Consider the following 20,680-nt stretch of genomic DNA (forward strand, 5'->3'; position numbering starts at 1 on the left):
TGCCTTATATTGCCTTTTGGCATACATAGTGCACAGATCACCACAGTAAACAGTTCAACAGCTTGTGTGAACCATAGCACTAATCCTCTAGCAGTGAATAAGTGTGTCACTGTACCATGTGTGACACAGCAATGGTTTTTTACTGGGAAAGCAGGTATTTTCCTCCCAACATGTGCGGCTAGGCTAGTTTCCAGCCAGGTGAGGTCAAATTCCAGACCGGAGTTTAAGTGCTGGTCCGGGTTTTGGCAGCATCTGGCTGTGCTTAAATAGGGAGCTGGGCTCAGCAGCTGAGTCTCTGTGTTGGGATCTGAGGTTTTGTGCCGGACTGGAGGGCTGAGACCCATGTGCAGGGGGAACAGGCCCCCTAAAGCCTGCTGTCGACCACTGGAGGCAGAACTGCCAACAAGGTGACTTGTGCAATATGAACTTTCCTTTGTGTGTGAATTAACACCAAAGACTGCAAAGTGACATGTTGTTCTGTGCCACTGCCGCAAGTGTGAATAAACACTGAAGTTTGAGTTAAGAACTTGTATTTTGCTACTGTACTGCGTCTGCTTACCCTATGTTCCAGAGCGAAACACCACACATGCTAAAAGTATGAACACAGTGGAATTTAAAGAGCCAGGACAGTAAAGCAAAATACATATATATTTATTTTTTTTACTCGTTTTATTAGGAGTAAACAGCACAAGTATGGTTTAGATAAAGCATGATGTTTGCCCACGCAGCGGCCTCAAAGAATGTCACAGTTACATGGAATTTAGTACATATTGAGCATCAACAATGTAACAGATCAATTAATGTGAGGTTGCAATAAAATTACGGGGGTAAAAGGGACAGCATATCAGGCACACTGCTACGAACAGAAAGAGCTGACTAAAGAGCAATTGGTCGTCAGGCCTAATCATCGGCCGCTGAGTACATATGTGTTGCGCGCAGAGTTAACGGGGATGAGCACCACTCTCCCCATACCTTTTGAAACTTCTGTGGGCACCCTCTGTGCTTAAAAACAAAGTTCTCCATAGAGACTGCGTGATTTACTAGAGAAATCCATTGCCCTAGTGTAGGAGGTCTATCCCCCATCCATCGTATAGCTATGGCCTTCCTGGCGAGAAACAAAGCCTCCCCCAGAAAGATTCTGTGGTAATACGACCAGAACACCTCATCCAGTATACCCAGGATACACAATTTGGGACATAAAGGTACTGTTACGGGGACCATGGTGGAGAGAACCTTTAACACCGATGTCCAGAATTGACGAATTATCTCCCATTCCCAGATCATGTGCCAAAAATCAGCATTTTCATTCTCGCATCTGTGACACCTGTTATACTGCCAACGGCAATGGATAACTGTATATCTCACATGCATGTGAGCAGCAAGTCTGAATCCCGGGACCCATCCTGATGTGACAATAGTGGCAAGCTCAGGAGGCCATCAGCCACGTCTCGGTAAGAGATATACTTGCAGGAGATGCTCAGTTGCCGCTTCAGCGCAGTCCGGGACGTCCTGGGTTCTTGGAAACCCAGTCCTCAGCCTCTCTAGGATCGGTGAAGAAGACGGTTTTGTCTCCGTCGACAACTCGGAGCCGCGCTTGATACGCCATGTGTAACATCCCAGAGTATGTTACCAAACTCTGTCCTCTTGCTACAACATGTTAGGTGTGTATGTCTTATCATCCTGTGTAATCTAACTTTACATTTTCTAGTATAATGTACTTTTCAGGCTTGCATTATGTATTTGCTGTAATTTCCCTGTCCACCAGCAGGTGGCAGCAATATGTAAGCAGACCAAGGTTAGTTAGTATATCAAGTCTGGAATAGTCCATTCCAGTCTAGGCTACCCTGTGTGAACAGAAGTGGGATGTTCCCATGTCCTGTCTCATGAGGAGGAGAAGGAAGTGTAGTCAGTGTACCAGCCACCCCCTGCTGGGGTAGGTTGTGTTGGTAGGAGTTCCCAGAACCAGGGATCCCGCCTCGGCTGAGGCAAGGATCTATCTTCTCAGCCTGAGCCATCAGCCTCAGCTGGTTGACAAGAAAAGCAGCCACCTCCAGCCTCCAGGAAGAAGCATTCCCTGTGAGCCAAGCTGTGAGTACATATCCGAAATCCAGGAGAAGCCAAATTCCTCCTCAGCTAGTCAGGCCCATTACTAAGCAGAAGACAGACAGAGCAGAAGACTTATACCTGCCAGATTCTTTAGGCATATGACAAGAAGCAGAATACATATAGATTCCTGCCACATATTGCCAATACCTGCTGGGACCCAAGACTATTGCTGTAACTTATATGGATTTAAAGCTGCCATTCAGTAAAGACAAGTTGGATCATATCTCCTGTCTGGATCTTAATCATTCCACCATAACTCCTACTGACAACACTCAATTTATTGCAAGTGAGCCAGGATCCAGGCGTCTAGCCGTACCAAGGTAGGAGACACCGTTGACACTACCATATCTGCTATACAGAGACACAACCCCCCTTTGGCATTCCTCACCTGGTACGTGAGCTATAACATCTTAAAGGGCCCTGCTACAGTACCTGCGCAAGCTGCAATTGCCGTCACAAACTATTACACTTATATACTGACGCACTGCATAGCTGACCCACTGTACCGGTGTCCTGCTCATTGCATAAGTGGCGTCACAAACTATTACACTTATATACTGACCCACTGCATAGCTGACCCACTGTACCGGTGTCCTGCTCATTGCACATGGAGTATTGAAGGTTTAACTCATGGAGGCAACACTTGACAAATACAAATGTGGCTCTCCTCTTCTGAAGGTCAGCGGAGAAGTCCGGGAACAATAAGACGCTTGCGTTGTCATGTCTGACTTCCTGCTTGTTCCTAGCCTGGCTGAGGATGAGATCCCTGTCCTTCCAGTTCAGCAGACGTGCCAGGAGAGGTCTAGGGGGGGCCCCGGGTGGGGGAGGTCTGGCGGGAACTCGATGCATTCTCTCCACAGCATAGGCAGTAGAAAATTCTGACGTTGTTACGTCGGGCCCTGTTTTCCAAATCATCGCATTTTTGCTGCCACTGACCAACGGAGCGCTCCAGCTCCTGTACTTTTAACTGCCATAAGTCTAGTCAAGTCCTCCAGGGCAGACACTCGATCCTCCGTGTGCTTGACCCGATCTCTCAGCTGTTGGATGTCGTGTCTCAGTAGGCCCAAATCCACACGCACCTCCTCTATCTTCCCAGTTAGTGAGGTCTGGCAAGAGGAGATAGCTGACAGGAGCTGCTCGTAGGCAGCCTTCAGGGTAAATTCCGGTTCAGCGGCATCCCCCGACTACACTTGTTGGGCAGCTTGGCCGCGGGTAATAGCAGCGCGGGACGTTGTAGCTGCCGCGACGCCATGTTGGGCCTCTGTACGCGCGAACTCCTTAAGCCTCTCAGCTGCAGCCTGCGCTTTGTTGGGACCCATGGTCGGCGTGTGGGGTCTTCTCTTACGCCTGCACACTGTCCACTCAGTTGTGGGGTTCGACAGTTTGTCAGGATGATGCAGGATAGACGTGGGGTATCGGAGCTGCACTCAAACGCGTGCTCTCATGCGACTGCTGGCCACGCCCCCCGGAAAATAACATTTTTAAAGGGAACGCAATATAAGCTACAGTCAGCATGTTATAGAGCAGATAGGACCGCCTCCTTGAAGGGGTTGGCCACTTTATGGTAATTATTGACATATGTGTATATCAGATAATTATATGACACTTACTAATATAGCCTATGTTGAAATTCTGCACCATTTTCTGCATTTTATAAGGTACACAATGTCTTTTGTGCTATCCACACAGAGATCTAATGGAGGGTCATGTGACCAGGCAAATCACCTCCATGTGATGTCTCCTCCATCCAAACACACTGCAACTGCACTAAACTCCAAACAGAACAAGTGCAGATGGTGGGGCAGTGTATCTGAATGGAGGAGACCTCACATGGGGGTGATTTTCCTGGTCACATAACCCACCATCAGCAGCCATTTTATGGACAAGATATCTGTGTGGACAGCACAAAAGACGTTATGTACCTTATAAAATACAGAAAATGGTGCAGAATTTCAACATAGGCTATATTAGTAAGTGACAAATAAACATCTTATATACACTTTGGTCAACAATAACCAGAAAGTGGCCACCCCTTTAACTTCAATGCCCAGATGCCAAACGTTTATCGTATGGGTCATTACCAATGTGCAGGATACCTCAAATATATTTTTTTACAATTTATAATCATCTTTAACTTAAAAATCTTATTAGAGTTTACAGTCATATATTTATATGGCATTACATTACTGACTTTTCTTGTAAAATGCAAGGCACTAACACTGGACAGCACTGGGGGCTTCTGTTTGGACTAAAGGCTATCAATATTTAACCCAGCCTAGTTTTAGTGATGGTGGAGATAATGGAAAAAGGACAAGAGGAGGCTCCTCTCTTTCCCTGCTCCATGATCAATACTGATCTTAATCCTCACAAGGCTTAATGGCCAGGATCTGATTTTTATCTAATCCCAGCTCTGAGGGCAAGAGTGTGGTTGTGAATCACAGCCGATACCCTGATGGTGACCATGTAGATACTCCTGTTGTGCAGGCATGATGACCATGACAGCATTGTGGAATGATTTACATTTAAAGGAGTTGTCCTGTTTAGAAAACCCATTTTCACATACCCTATTAGGAAATTCGGCGCTAATATAGGGGAGTGATTATCGTTTTTGTATTAAACATGGATTTAAATGGACACTGTCCAATATCTCATTTCCCCTGTGGTTGCACTGCAAGAAATTCCACACTCAAGCTTTTTTAACATGTTCATATCAGTGATGATCCCAGAGGCAAGATGGTCAGTGTTTTAACCATGAAGGTGGTTGTGAAGAGTTCTTTGTGTCCATTTTTTGCCCTCTGTGTGTCATCCGTATTCTACTTGAACTACTAGGCTGAAAAAGGGATTTCCAGAGAATCTCCTACCAATGGTCCATGAAAACCACTAACAGAACATGGATGCCATTTGTGTTATGTCTGAGGTTTTCATAGACCCATAGACTTCAGAGGGCTTGTTTGGTCCATATCATGGATTGTTTGGTCCACATCATGATCGTGGGGACCAACCTCTGTAATCCCAGGCAGGGTTGCCAACCTGAATTCTTCTTTTTTCTGGATAACTTATCCCAAAATCACAAACGGCCAACATTCTTTACGGACAAGTTGAAAAACCAAAATGAATGATAAAGAATATAAGTAATACATGTCTATAGCTCAATATACTGATAACAATTTGTTACCAGCATTTACTGTTAGCTGTAAGATGAGAATTACCACCAAAATCATCTAGTCAGGTACTACCAGCTCAAAAAAATTGGCAGACACATATATTTTTTGTTATAGAAACAGGAAAAAAGTTGACCACTTTTACGAACTGTCCAGAAATTTCTTGACGGTCGGCAACTGTGATCCCAGGCGGTCATAACAGCAAAAGGGAGTAGCCCCTGCACATTTTGGGTCCAATTAACCTTCTGAAGGGACCTGAACATAGCTCCTTTCAAGTAAATAGGCTATCTTGTATATCTAAGGGTAGTACGCGCCTTGCCATGAAGAAGATGCTGCAGCACTGAACCTAGTCATTCACACACATCAGAAAGAGATAACACAACCTAGTAATATGCCATACATCACTTAAGATTGCAATACATTTTTCTGTTATAGCAATTAGAAGATATTGTAACTAATTAACTTCACTCACAGTGCTATGGGAAGGGAAATAAGTTCTGATGGGTCCCGGGATACTACAACAGCAGAATGAGAAGAAAAAAATACTGCATTTTTGTCTGATTGTAGATAAATGCTTCAAGCTCTTCAGTTCTTTAGTATTGTTCTTATATTGGATGAGGAAAAATGATAATTACCTTGGCACAAAGTGTCTAGTGTGTTCCCTAATTGCCTGTTCATGTTCCAGAGGAACTACCTCCTATGTAAACAATTAGTAAAACACCATCAGAATGATATATCTAAAAAGACCTTACTGAGCATGCAGCCCTGAGAAGCCTGCCCACACTTGGTTTAGAATCCAACTGATCTCTGAGGTCCACATTTCTTCCTAGAAGGATTTAATACACCCCATACCTAATCAGCTGTTCCCTGTAGGCCCTGGTGCTGGAACTAGCACTTTGAATGAGGATGTGCTGCATATCTTTGTTTTTTGTCTGTTCTCAGGAATGGTCATCAATATCAGATCAATGAAGACACACACGGACCCATCAGCAGTGTCTGGCAGCTACTATACAGTGGACCAGGGACGTAGCAATCGGGGAAGTGGCTGCTACAGGGCCTGAACTCAGAAGGGGCTTGCCCAGGAGGAGGACTAAAAGATTTTATTTTCAGGGCCCCCTAAACAGTATTATACAATGACATTATATACTGTGACAGTAAATACAGTGACATGACATACAGTATAAACATTGTCATATATCTTCTATATAAAAAGAATCTTTATATAAAAGAGAGGATAAAATAAAATAAAAACATTAAAATTATATTATCCTTCAGGCGGACATAATCGCCTCTAAGTTCTTTTATAGAGTATTTTAATATGATTTGTGCAAGCAGTGAAACAAAGGGACAATTTCATATGCAAAAATATATAATCGTTTATTATAAAAACAAAGGATATAAAATCAATACAAGCAGATGATGAAGTTACAAAATAATACCCAAAATGTACCACACAGTGGTGCTAACACACCCCTATCTGATCAGCACAGTGTGACTTAGTGATTTATGACAACCAGTGTCATACTGTTAACAAACAGACTCATATACCAAGAGAAACTTAGGATCTTCTGTTTATCAAACAGGCTATAGCAATAAAACACGGATTTACAGGAAAATAACTGTTATCCCTTGACTCTGTTTTCCTATGACCAATCAAAAATATATGATATTAATATGATAAAATATTCAGCTCGGCAATCAGACTATGGAAAATAACTTTCCAAGGGTTTAGTCCTCTTTTCAAATAATGTCAGATCTTCCATTAACAATATGCATCTTTGCTAAGAGAATAATCAGCATTATGGAGGTGCCTAACACTATATAATCCCACAGTATGGGAACTCTTGGCTATATAACGAGAGAAATATCTTATTAATATCACGAGTAGCAAACAAAATATACGTTACCGGGTCAAAGGTAGACAGAGTTCAGATGGGACCAGTTCTCAAGAACTTTCCTAGTAATCCCAAAAAGCAATCCAAGTTTCTTCTGTTAAAGTTTTCTTTTTGAGTTTCTTTTGGTCTTGATTAAATGAATGGATGGATAAATGAATCTATGGATCTCTCTTGCTGCTCCGCACATAAGTAATTATTCCCCCCTTTATCTAAGAATCATCCCCTTTAGAGATTTCCAATCAGGCAAGGTTGGTGTATTCGCATGCTAATAATACAATGATGTCATATTAACCTTTTAACATGTTATAGAATAAATTATAAAATAATATAATATTGTCCTCCAGATGGCACTGTGGTACTGCAGATGAACATCACAACTTTAAACATTAAAACTAAATATCTAATAATACGTTCACATGACCTTCTTAACCTTTTTAATATACATCATTGAGGAAGGTCTTTTCCTGACACTTTAATTACCTATATCCTGGACTTGTTGGAGTCACTATCTTCTCCTATCTTTTTGAAATATATGTTGACTTGATACAATTTTATATGACGGCCCTGATACTCAGCATTGGAACTTGTATATTTTACTTATCTACACCCATGAATAACTATTGTTTTGAAATAACTTTTAACTCTTCTCAGAAATCCAATTAATAGAAACTTACTTCAATGTCTCTATACTTCCTACAGAATACATTCAAAATTATATATATATATGGTATAATACATATATATATATATATAAATCGATACATTGTTACACATGGATAACACACTATATGGATTATTGGTTAAAATATGTTGTAAACTAAATATACTATACAGAGATATATTTAATATAATTATGAATATATAAATTGAACCTCATACAGCAGGTGTGCCTCAAGGATATAAATTCTTATCTTGTCATGGCTTATCCATGAAACAACCTTGTTCCCTTCAGACAGGCATGTCTGAGGAAGCTGGTGTACTCCCGATAGATAAACCCATATCTTTTGTAATAACTTTAAAAATATAATGTCCGTTCATGTTCACAATTATTATTTTTTTAATACAAACTGAACTTGCCATGAACTCATCTTGGCTTCCTCAGCCACATATTAGGACTTTGGTTCAGGCTGATTTTATTCTTAAAGGCAATGAACATTCATTGTGGTTATAATGTCATTAGATAACATTGTATACGTATGAAAATGCACAACAACAGGTAGAAAATGGACAGAGCGGCTGCCTGAACTGGTCTGAGAGAGCTATTTTGACTAGCCGCAGAAGTGAGGGTTACACAGGCAGAGGAGGTTGCTGGGGTGGGGAGGCCTGCTCAAAAAATTTCTATAGGGCCCAGTCATTTCTAGTAATGCCACTGCAGTGGATGGAAGGCTTTTCATTGCTGTTGTACTGCAGGGATCTGAGATACAGTACCCTGTCACAGCCACTATACAGTTCGCAGAACTTTCTAATTCCGGCATTGGTGGCTCTGGCGTGGGTTGGCACTGTGCAACGTGCCAGTCCGCAGGGGTAGAACACGTGATTTGCATGGTGGGCTGGAATGTACATACAGTTCATCGGTTACTCACGGTTTAGCAGACGCTTCCCTGGCCAGCAGTGCAGTGAAGGGGAGAACAGCAATGGATTCTCACTCGGTTGCAGGGGACACCGGCCAGGTGGTGATTGAGGTGCCCTTGATGGTGAATGGTTATTGAGTGCCTTGGCGGCTGGACCCCTGGTTTGAATAATGTTGTGACGCCAGCACCTTTATGGTGCAAGAGGTTGAGGGTAATAGTGGTTTGGAGTTGGAAGAATGAGGTAGATTTAAATCCAACGGTAAACTTTACTTTAACTAGGTTCTTGGTAACAGTTTACATCCAGCAATGAAACAGTCTCTAAAACACATGCAAGTAGGAAAACACCCAAAAAGTTTCTATCATAAATATCTCGCATGGAGTTATTCGTATACCACCTACAAATTGCTTAGAAAAAGCTCCCACGCAAAGAAATATTATAATCAATAATTTCTTTATTAGACATCCATCAAGGTATATCATAAAACACATACAGAAAGACAGTAGTTCTAGTAGAACAAGAGTGTTCTACTAGAACTACTGTCTTCCTGTATGTGTTTTATGATATACCTTGATGGATGTCTAATAAAGAAATGATTGATTATAATATTTCTTTGCGTGGGAGCATTTTCTAAGCAATTTGTAGGTGGTACATGCAAGTAGGATGTGATGAATCCTAGTAACAGGCTGTGCTGATGATACTGTGTCAGGCTAGGGTGATAAGTTATGTACTCACTGATATTCAGTTCCTTATTCTGGTTCTGTTTCTCCAGCTCTTTAATGGTGAGGCTGCCCAAAGCTAGTAAGTCCTTCACCTTGAATCCAAATGCCCTTGAAGCCTGAATAAATGGCTGTTGTCCTTTGGGTTTATCTCCACTCCGTTTCACTTGAATTGCCTTGCATTTAACACGGCTACAGCTGCACTTTCACTCCTTCACTTCCCACTTCTCCTCTCAACTGACTTAACTCCCTAACTAGGCCTGAACTATTCTATTTATACTGTGGTGCTACCCCCATCTAGTGGTGGATGTATGTAGTGCACCTGACAGCCTGGTTAATAGGAATATCACAGGATAACCCAATACAGCATGATATACAGATGATAACAAAAAGCTTTTGCAGTTACCACATAAGCTAGTGGGACGCTGCAACTGTACCTGCCTTTATTATGTTGTTTGTTTCAGCAGGATTTATAACAAAGTGTTGGGCCTGATGTTAAATCAGATCCCAGACTAAGTGCTTAATTTAGAGCACAGATCATACCCGAGACCCAACAGAGGCCAAAATGAATCAGACGAGTAAAAAAAAATAATACCAATCAAGATCCTGATACCAACCAGCATCAGGACATTGTACTGTATGTGATGCCACAAACATCGTCCTATCACTGGCCTTGTGTGCCAAGTTCTGAGGGCCTGTTGTATCAAGGAGTATCTGTGGACCCACTGGAGGATGGGGCCCAGTCACAATTACAACCGTTGAGACCACCATTGTTCCACCACTCAGCTTGCGCAGACTTTGAAAGAAAAAGAAGAATGTGACTGTAAACAGAAACATTTTATTTCTGGGATTTACCTATAGTAAATATCATAACACATTGACTCCTGTATCCACGGATCTCTAATGCAGGAGCTTCTGAGCAGGACCCATGTTGCTTACTCAAATTGTTCTTAGAGACATAATGGAAAATGTTCATGTTATAAGTGAATAGCATTAATAATATTATATACATAGACTGCCCGAAAACGCTCTTTACCGTGTCTATGAGCAATTTAAAATATCTAATGTGCTCTTCAGTGAAGTATTTCAAGACCTCCTGCTGTTCCTTACAAAAATCATATCTCACTTTCAATGGTCTAAGTTCAACCCAGTGAATTACATTCTGTGTTCACCTCTCAGGAAATAATACCATGCTGATTCCTAACTCACAGGTACGCTTCCCTTTTTATGTACTGCTGTGGTCAGACTGCACTTTCATGTAGTCATCGCTGCTCTTCCGTATATTGTTGTATGGCGGGTAATAAATGATGAAATGTCACATGTTAAACAATTAGATATTCAGCAAGAAGGTTGCACTGAAGAAAACAGAAGTTGCACAGAACTGTCCTACAAACAGAACAGTAAGGAAGACGGCCATTGTAGATTTGCATTAAAGCGGTTGGCCAGTTTCCTATATGGATGACCTATTCTCAGGATTGTTCATTAATATCAGATCGATGAGGGGTCCGCCTCACGGTACCCCCACCAGTCAGCTCCTCTGAGCGCTGCCTTCTCTTCACTATTTATTTGCTTGCTGTTGCCATTCACTTGAGCAGGCAGAGTGTAACTGCTCCTTCCCGTTGAATTGAATGGCGACGGCAAAGCTGCAATTACACCTGCTTACCACTACGATGACGACGGCGAGCAGGTAAACAATTAAGAGAAGGCAGCGCTCATACTAGCTCTGCGTTGGCTTCAAACAGCTGATTGACGGACCCTCGCCAATCTGATTTTGATGACCTATCCTGAGGGTAGATCATCAATATAGGAAACTGGCCAACCCCTTTAAAGGGGAGATTGTATCTATACAAGGGATGAGCGAACCCGAACTATATAGTTCGGGTTCGTACCGAATTTTGGGGTGTCCGTGACACGTATCCGAACCCGGACATTTTCGTAAAAGTCCGGGTTCGGGTTCGGTGTTCGCCGCTTTCTTGGCGCTTTTTGAAAGGCTGCAAAGCAGCCAATCAACAAGCGTCATACTACTTGCCCCAAGAGGCCGTCACAGCCATGCCTACTATTGGCATGGCTGTGATTGGCCAGAGCACCATGTGACCCAGCCTCTATTTAAGCTGGAGTCACATAGCGCCGCCCGTCACTCTGCTCTGATTAGCGTAGGGAGAGGTTGCAGCTGCAACAGTAGGGCGAGATTAGGCTGATTAACTCCTCCAAAAGACTCCATCCAGTGATCGATCTGCAGCTGTGGATGATTGAACTGCTGCTATTGAATTGCTCACTGTTTTTAGGCTGCCCAGAGCGTTTTTCAGTCACTTTTCTTCTGGGGTGATCGGCGGCCATTTTGTGTCTTGTGTTGCGCCAGCACAAGCTGCCACCAAGTGCATTTAACCCTCAATGGTGTGGTTGTTTTTTGGCTAAATCCTACATCAGGGTGAAGCTGTCACACCAAGTGCATTTAACCAGCAATAGTCTGTTTATTTTTTGGCCATATACTACATCAGGGGCAAGCTGCGCCTGTCACCAAGTGCATTTAACCCTCAGTAGTGGGGTTGGTCAAGCTGTCACACCAAGTGCATTTAACCATCAATAGTGTGGTTATTTTTTGGCCATATCCCAGTCTAATTCTGTCAGTAAACGTATACCTGTCACCCAGCGCCTAAATACTAGGCCTCAAGTTTATATCCAGCTAAATCTGTCGTTACTGGTGTGGCTGGTCAAGTTATTTAGTGTCCGTCAAAGCACAGTTTTTGTTCTGGGTTGAAATACAATTCCCAATTTAGCAATTTCCTAATTTAGTGGTTTCTGCTGTATCAGAGCTATTTTAAATCTATCCCTAAAAGGGTATATAAGATTCAAGGTGCGCATAGGGTCATTCTGAATAACTTCACACACACACGCTACTGTGCATTTCCAAGTCTAATTCTGTCAGTAAACCTATACCTGTCACCCAGCGCCTAAATAATAGGCCTCAAATTTATATGCAGCTAAATCTGTCGTTACTGCTGTACTGTTGTGGCTGGGCAAGTTATTTAGTGTCTGTCAAAGCACATTTTTTGTTCTGGGTTGAAATACAATTCCCAATTTAGAAATTTTCAAATTTAGTGGTTTCTGCTGTATCAGAGCTATTTGAAATCTATCCCTAAAAGGGTATATAATATTTAAGGTGCACATAGGGTCATTCTGAATAACTTCACACACACGCTACTGTGCATTTCCAAGTCTAATTTTGTCAGTAAACCTATACCTGTCACCCAGCGCCTAAATACTAGGCCTCAAATTTATATCCAGCTAAATCTGTCGTTACTGCTGTACTGTTGTGGCTGGGCAAGTTATTTAGTGTCCGTCAAAGCACATTTTTTGTTCTGGGTTGAAATACAATTCCCAATTTAGCAATTTCCTAATTTAGTGGTTTCTGCTGTATCAGGCCTACTTTAAATACATCCCTAAAAGGGTATATCAGAATCAAGGTGCACATAGGGTCATTCTGAATAACTTCACACACACGCTACTGTGCATATCCCAGTCTAATTCTGTCCGTAAAACGTATACCTGTCACCCAGCGCCTAAATACTAGGCCTCAAATTCATAGTCAGCTAAATCTGTGGTTACTGCTGTGCCTGTATTAGTTTAATACGGTACCTAAATAGATAGCCAGATAGTGTTAGGTGTCTGTAAAAAAAGGCCTGAATTTGAATTCAATACATTGGGCCAAATAACAACGATAACAATGAGGAAAACATCTAGTAAGGGACGCGGACGTGGACATGGTCGTGGTGGTGTTAGTGGACCCTCTGGTGCTGGGTGAGGACGTGGCCGTTCTGCCACATCCACACGTCCTAGTGTACCAACTACCTCAGGTCCCAGTAGCCGCCAGAATTTACAGCGATATATGGTGGGGGCCCAATGCCGTTCTAAGGATGGTAAGGCCTGAGCAGGTACAGGCATTAGTCAATTGGGTGGCCGACAGTGGATTCAGCACGTTCACATTATCTCCCACCCAGTCTTCTGCAGAAAGCGCACAGATAGCGCCTGAAAACCAAGCCCATCAGTCTGTCACATCACCCCCATGCATATCAGGGAAACTGTCTGAGCCTCAAGTTATGCAGCAGTCTCTTATGCTGTTTGAAGACTCTGCTGGCAGGGTTTCCCAAGGGCATCCACCTAGCCCTTCCCCATCGGTGGAAGACATAGAATGCACTGACGCACAACCACTTATGTTTCCTGATGATGAGGACATGGGAAAAGCTCTCATAATGTTACCCCAATTTTACCACTCTACTATAAACTATATACTAAAGTACAGCTTTCAAACCCTTTTGGGCAGCCCCCTGTAAGGCTCCATTCACACGTCTGCAAGTGTGGTCTGCATCCGTTTTGCAATTGTGCGGAACATGTGCGGACCCATTCATTCTCTATGGGGACGGAATGGATGCGGAGAGCATTTCCGCAGCCCCGCCCTGAACTTCCGGAAGAAAATAGAGCATGTCTTATTCTTGCTTGCAGCTGCGGACAAGAATAGGACTTCTCTATTTAGTGCCTGCCATGTGCGGCCCGGTGTATTGCGGATCCTCAGCACACCACGGATGTGTGAATGGACCCTAAGAATTAGAATAGTTCTGCCCCCCTTGACAGCAGCTCCTGAACTGCTGAAGTCATATCCTAGTCCATAGAACAAACCAGATGTGGGATTTTCCAAAGAGGACCGCTATGTGATCGGTTTCCAGAGTGGCAATCCACATAACTTTGAGATTGTAAATATACCGGAAACTTTATTCTGCAGGCATAATATGGTTAATTGAGGTGTGTTCCTAGGTCCAGCTGGGTCTTGGAAACCCCATTTAAAGGGAACCTGTCACCGGGATTTTGGGTATAGAGCTGAGGACATGGTTTGCTAGATGGCCGCTAGCACATCTGCATACCCAGTCCCCATAGCTCTGTGTGCTTTTATAGTGTAAAAAAACTGATTTTATACATATGCAAATTAATCTGAGATGAGTCCTGTCCCTGACTCATCTCACGTACAGGACTCATCTCAAGGTCATTTGCATATGTATCAAATAGTTTTTTTTAACACAATAAAAGCACAGAGAGCGATGGGGACTGGGTATTGAGGATGTGACAGCGGCCATCTAGCAACCCATGTCCTCAGCTCTATACCCAAAATCCCGGTGACAGGTTCCCTTTAGGCAGATTAACTGATTGATTTATTTGAGGTTTGTTCAGAAATGCAATTTCTTCTGAAACTCTGCTTTTTGATGTCTACACTTGTTTGCCTTCTCCAACCAAAATTGTTATAGCAAATATGAAAATTATTGGAGGTCTTGAAGAGGGTAAACACTCTCTACATCAGTTATATTTTTGATGTATAGACTGTTGCTATTTTGCTGCTCTGTAATGCCAAACAGATATGTAATCATTTCTGCTATTGATCTTTGGATGAAACCAATTTTCTTGGGATCTATGCCTGATAGGGTTCTTGAGACTCTTAAGTCGTTCATAGTCACAGGGCAATTCGGTGGGAACGACTACTGAGTGCTCGCTTCTATAAACAATTTTAGTGCGTGCAGGAAGAAAATAATTTTTCACTGATCCAAAGCTGAAGTATTGGTCAGAAAAGTTATTGAAATATTTCCTCTGCAAGACAGTGGCTGCAAGAGACTTAAATGGGGTTTCAAGTATATTTATATTAATGGCCTTAAATTTCATATTGGCAGGGTCCGACACCCTGCACCCCCACCGATCATCCGTTCCTGAGTAGCTTCTGTACAGGAAGTAGGCACTGTAGCTACACTGTTCTTTCCATTGTGTAGTGGATGGACCTGGTACTGTGGCTCTGCTCATGCTCACTTGAATGGGAGCAGTGCTTCAGTTATACAGTGAATGGAGCTGTGTAGTTCTGGATCGGATCTACTGCAGAACAGCTGATTGGTGGGAGTGTGGGGGTGTCGTACCACCACTTATCAGATATTAATGCCCTATCCTGAAGATAAGCAATCAATATAAAAATACTGGAAACCCCCATTGCTGGTATTCCAGTGCAAGAGAAAAGCTCTCCCTGGGGATGCACATTCTGTGAAAATGTAACAGAGCTTATACACACCTCACCAATTCCACCAATATCACACTGTCAATTTTTTGTGGGTTGATTTTAATGTGGGCTTTTAAAGTACACTTTATGGTGAACAAAAGTATTGAGATGCCTACACATTACACCTACAGCAGCTTTTATGACATCCCATTTGAAATCCATAGGAGATTATTTGGAGTTGGTTCCCCCACTGCAGTTATAACAGCTTCCACTCTTTTAGGAAGACTTTCTACAATATTTTGAAGGGTGTCTGTGGGAATGTTGCCCATTCATCAATAAGAGCATTTGTGAGGTCAGACATTAATGTTGGATGAGAGGGTCTGGCTCGTAATCCCTGTTCTAGTTTATCACATAGGTGTTGGATGGGGTTGAGGTCAGTGCTCTGTGTGGTCAGGCAAGTTCCTACACATCAAACTCACCCAACCATGCATTTATGGACCTTTCTGTGTGCACTGAGGAACAGTCATGTTGGAACAGAAAAACAGCCTTCTCTAAACTGTCTCCACAAAGTTGGACGCATATAATTGTTCATAATGTCTTGGTGTGCTAAAGCATTAGGATTTTGCCACACTGGAATTAAAGTGGTTGTCTCACCTCATTAATCAATAGTCATTCTGTTCTTTGCAGTCTGATGACTGACTTTGCCATGTACTTCTGTTGTCCATTTTCTGTGATCTCTTTTTCCCCAACTAAGACCCCCAAAGTGCCTGCTCATTTTTAGGGTTAAGGCCACCGCTGTAATGCTATCAGGGGTGGCCGCGCAGGTGCATGGAAAGGTCTTCGGCTGGCTGCTCTGGTGGCCGGGATTTGCAGGAGCGAGCTCTCACATATTCATGCGCAAGTGTCAGATTCTCCAGCAGATTGTAACATCTATAGCACGGGAGCGTGCACGCACAGGCACGGGGTGGGATTGCATCATCCCTGCCCTGCTCGCCTGTGCTTTCAATCAAACGTATCAGCACAGCCCCCAGCAAGCTAGGAATCAATGCCCTGAGAGGCGTGTGGCAGCCCGGAATGACTGAGGTGAGACAACCCCTTTTAGGTGCCTAGGCCAACCCCTGAAGAACAACCCCATAGCAATATCCCTCCCCCACCAAAATTATTGTCTGTTCCATTATAGTCTATGGGGTCTTTAGGCTGCGTTACGCTCAGTTAGGTCTCAGTTATCTGCAGAATCCGTCCTTTCCATTCTCCTGCTCCTCAACTGAGCCGGAGAACGGAAAGGAGAAACAGTGATGTGAACGAGGCCTTAAGGCTACGTTCACACCTGCAGCACTACACTCCGGCCACCTGATCCGGCAGAGAATGCATGGAATTGGCCGGACACAAACTCAGGCATGCAGCGGTTTGTGTCCCGCTGATTCTCTGCATTTTTGCCAGATTGTGTCCGGATATCTGCCAGACCCCATTATAGTCAATGGGGCCGGCGGACATTCTGTCTGCATCCAGCAGTGCTGGAGCATTCCGGCAGGCTGTTCTCTGCCAGAATCACTAACTCAGATGTGAAGGTAGCCTAATACAGGCTACCTCTTCCATCCAGTGACGTCTCCCGATGTAGATGTTCTCTGTCCTCATCTTCTCCTTTCAGACCAGACCGCCATGATGATTTTTTTCGGCTATCTCTTCTTTGTGCAGGGTTTAACAGACAGACATCTTAGTTTCCTAGTTTTCCATCATCCTGCGACCCCCAATACTGTGCCCGCTGTGCTCCCTATACTAGTTACACACAGATAGTTCCCCTTCAATAAATATTGGCACACAGTGTCCTAAAAAAATAACTGCGCCCAGGAAACAGTGTCCCTGATGCTAATAGTGTAAACATAATGTTCCCCAACAATAATTGTGCTAAGCTCATACCGTGCCAGGGTACCCCCCGCAGTAATACTGATCCACAAAATCCCACCAATAGAAATAATTATTTTCCAGACAACACGTAATAGTAATAGTGCCCCTACAGTAATAATGTAGCCCACTGTTTCCCAGAAGTAATAATGTTCCTATAGTGCTCATGCTAGTATTCAAGTTTCCCATAATCCCTCAACTGTAATATAACCCACCATAATGCCCCCGGTAGTAATAATTCTCTTTATAATGTGTAACAGTAGAAAAATGCCCCCTTATACTGTGAGCCAGTACATAAAAGTGGCCTGTTGTGTGGCAGTATAAAAAACACCTCCTTAGTGCCCCCTGTAGAGCCAATGTCCCCATAATACCCTCATAATGTGTGCCAATGCCCCCTACTGTGTGCCCAAAAAAACTCTTAGTGCCCCCAGTTGAGCCAAGGTCCCCATAGTGCCCTATAATTTGCACCAGTATAATATACTCCTATATCGTGCGCCTCCCCTTGTCCCCATGGTTCCTGACAATGTGCCAGTATAAAATGCCCCCATAATGTGTGCCAGTAAACAAGATAGGGTCACCAGTAGATGCCCCCATAGTGCTCCCCCCTTCTCCATAGTGCCCCCCATGTGTGCTAGCATATAAGATAGGGCCCCCATAGTGCTCCTCCCCCTCCATAGTGCCCCCCCATGTCTGCCAATATATAAGATAGAGCCTCAGAAGATGCCCCCAGAGTGCTCCTCTCCCTCCTTCTCCATAGTGCCATGTGTGCCAGTATATAAGATAGGTTCCCCATAGTCCTCCTCCTCCTCCATAGTGCCCCCCATGTGTGCCAGTATATATAAGATGAGGCCCCCCATAGTACCCCCCATGTGTGCCAGTAACTAATATAGGACCCCCCATAGTGCTCCTCCCCCTCCATAGTTCCCCCATGTGTAAAATTATATAAGATAGAGCCCCCATAGTACCCCCATGTGTGCCAGTAACTAAGATAGGGCCCCCATAGTTCTCCTCCCCCTCCATAGTTCCCCCCATGTGTGCCAGTAACTAATATAGGGCCCCCCATAGTGCTCCTCCCCCTCTATAGTGCCCCCCATTTGTGCTAGTATATGAAATAGGACCCCAATAGTACTCCCCCCTCCATGGTGCCCCCCCATGTGTGTCAGTATTTAAAATAGGGCCCCCATAATGGTCCTCCTCCTCCATAGTGCCCCCATGTGTGCCAGTACATAATATAGGGCCCCAGGAGATGCCTCCATGAGTCCCAGATTGGGTCCCCAGCAAAGTGTAAATAAATAAAAAATAAACACATATACTTATTACTTACCTCCTTGCTGCTTTCAGCGATGCGATGCAGGCCTCTTTCGGCCTGTGTCCCGCGTTGTACAGCTCAGACAGCGTGATGATGTCATTGCGCCAGCCTCTGTTAGGCCATAGGCACTAAGCCTGCAACTTATGAGAGGACTGGGGAAGGGAGACGCCTCTCCCCTGCCCTGCCGCAGCATCCATCTGTATCACCGTCCTAAGGACAGTGATACAGATGAATAGACATGAGTGCTTCCACAATGGAAGCACTCAACTCCTCCTGCTGCCAGTAGGAAGGGGCCCCCTCCTGCTCTGGGCCCCTGTGCAACCAAACCAGCTGAACATGCGGTCTGCCCCTGCCACAAGGCTATTGAACTAAGAAGACACCCTAGATATAGCAGTAAAACAGTAGGAAATAAGGCGTGCCCGCACTTTCCATCTCTTAAAGGGCCAGCATGTGCCCACCCTAATCTGCCCCGGCCAATGGCTGGCTACCTTGGGGTACTTAAGGCACCTTTCTGTATGGAAGGGTGCCTGAGCAATAGGTTCCTAGCCTGCTAGTATCTTAGAAAGTTGTATCATATTGATTGTCTTCTTCGTGTGCTTACTTTTTTACCCAGTTCCTGGATTACGAGCCTCCGCTGCCTGATCTGACCCATGCCTGACTTCTGTATTGACCCTTCACTCTTGTCCTGATCTTGGACAGTTTATTGTACTGCACATACCCTGCCTGTCTAGACCACAGTTTTCCCCTGTCGATGATTTTGCCTGACCCCCATAGGTCCGCTGTAAATTATACAGAGACTACTCCAGGAGGTAGCGGCCTGGTGGTGAATTGAATCGTACAACCGATTTGGCCAAATCAAATTTCACTCATCTGTAATCAGGGTGGATTTCTTAGCAACCAGTTTTTAAAATATGCACCAAAAGTCACTTCCTTGGAAGACACTTTAGGACAATACTTACAATCTGACAATATTCCTGTCTGTAGTGTACAGTTTACATTACTGAAGGATCTTTCTTATTATAATACTTACTATAGATGTCTTCTTCTTAAACAGAAGCTTTTGACTAGTTCTCAAGTTAATAAGATGTCCAGGACTAATCAAACTGCTAGTTTAAATGGTTGGATGTGAGAAGCCATGGTCAAAGGCTTTGACTTTTATTTCTCGTTCCTTCATCTATGATGATCTTTTTTTACATTTTTATTACCACCAGCAGAAGATGGAATTACATTAGGGATTTGAGGGTTAGAATAATCTGACATCTGTGAGGTTACATCTACCACCGTGTATATTATTCTTTACAAGGATAGCAGAAAGACCACAATGTACCATAAGCAGGGGTGTATCTATCACAAGGCAAACAAGGCATTTGCCTAGGGCGGCACTTGCCAATGGGGCGGCAAAATGCCTTGTTTGCTTAGTGATAGTTACACAATATGCTAAATATTTTTTTTGCCCCTTGTCCGATCCTTCACTATGCGAGCGGCATCGCCGGCGCCGCATAGTGAAGGAGTTGAAAGACTTACTTCCTCCTCCTCCTGACTTCCTCCCGACCTCCCCTGCCTTTTGCGTTCGCGCGTTGCCGTCGTGATGTCACACGGAGGTGGAGTCACGGGCCGGCAACGCTAGAGTGAGCCTTGTCTCCTCCAAGTGCAGAACGGATCCTGCACACGGTCACCGTGAACACTGAGGCTAGGCCCCGGCCACCAATGCACTAATCCCTGAGCCTGCTGTCTTCAAAAACTTTGACCTTGACAGGAAGGGGTGGGTCAAATTTATATTAGGGGGGTGCCCGAGTTTAGTCTCGCCTAGGGCAGCACAAAACCAAGATACACCACTGACCATAAGGTCACTGTATTTCTAAGGAAAAAGACAACAAATCGCTTGCTCTTTCTCATTACCCAGATTTAGTCATTATCTGCAATCACTTGACACATTGCATGGTAAGGAAGATTCAATGGTAACATTAATCTGTTTCTTCATCCCTTCCCTTCCC

The sequence above is a fragment of the Bufo gargarizans genome, chromosome 4 (assembly GCF_014858855.1).
Source record: "Bufo gargarizans isolate SCDJY-AF-19 chromosome 4, ASM1485885v1, whole genome shotgun sequence".
In the NCBI taxonomy this organism is placed as follows: Eukaryota; Metazoa; Chordata; class Amphibia; order Anura; family Bufonidae; genus Bufo; species Bufo gargarizans.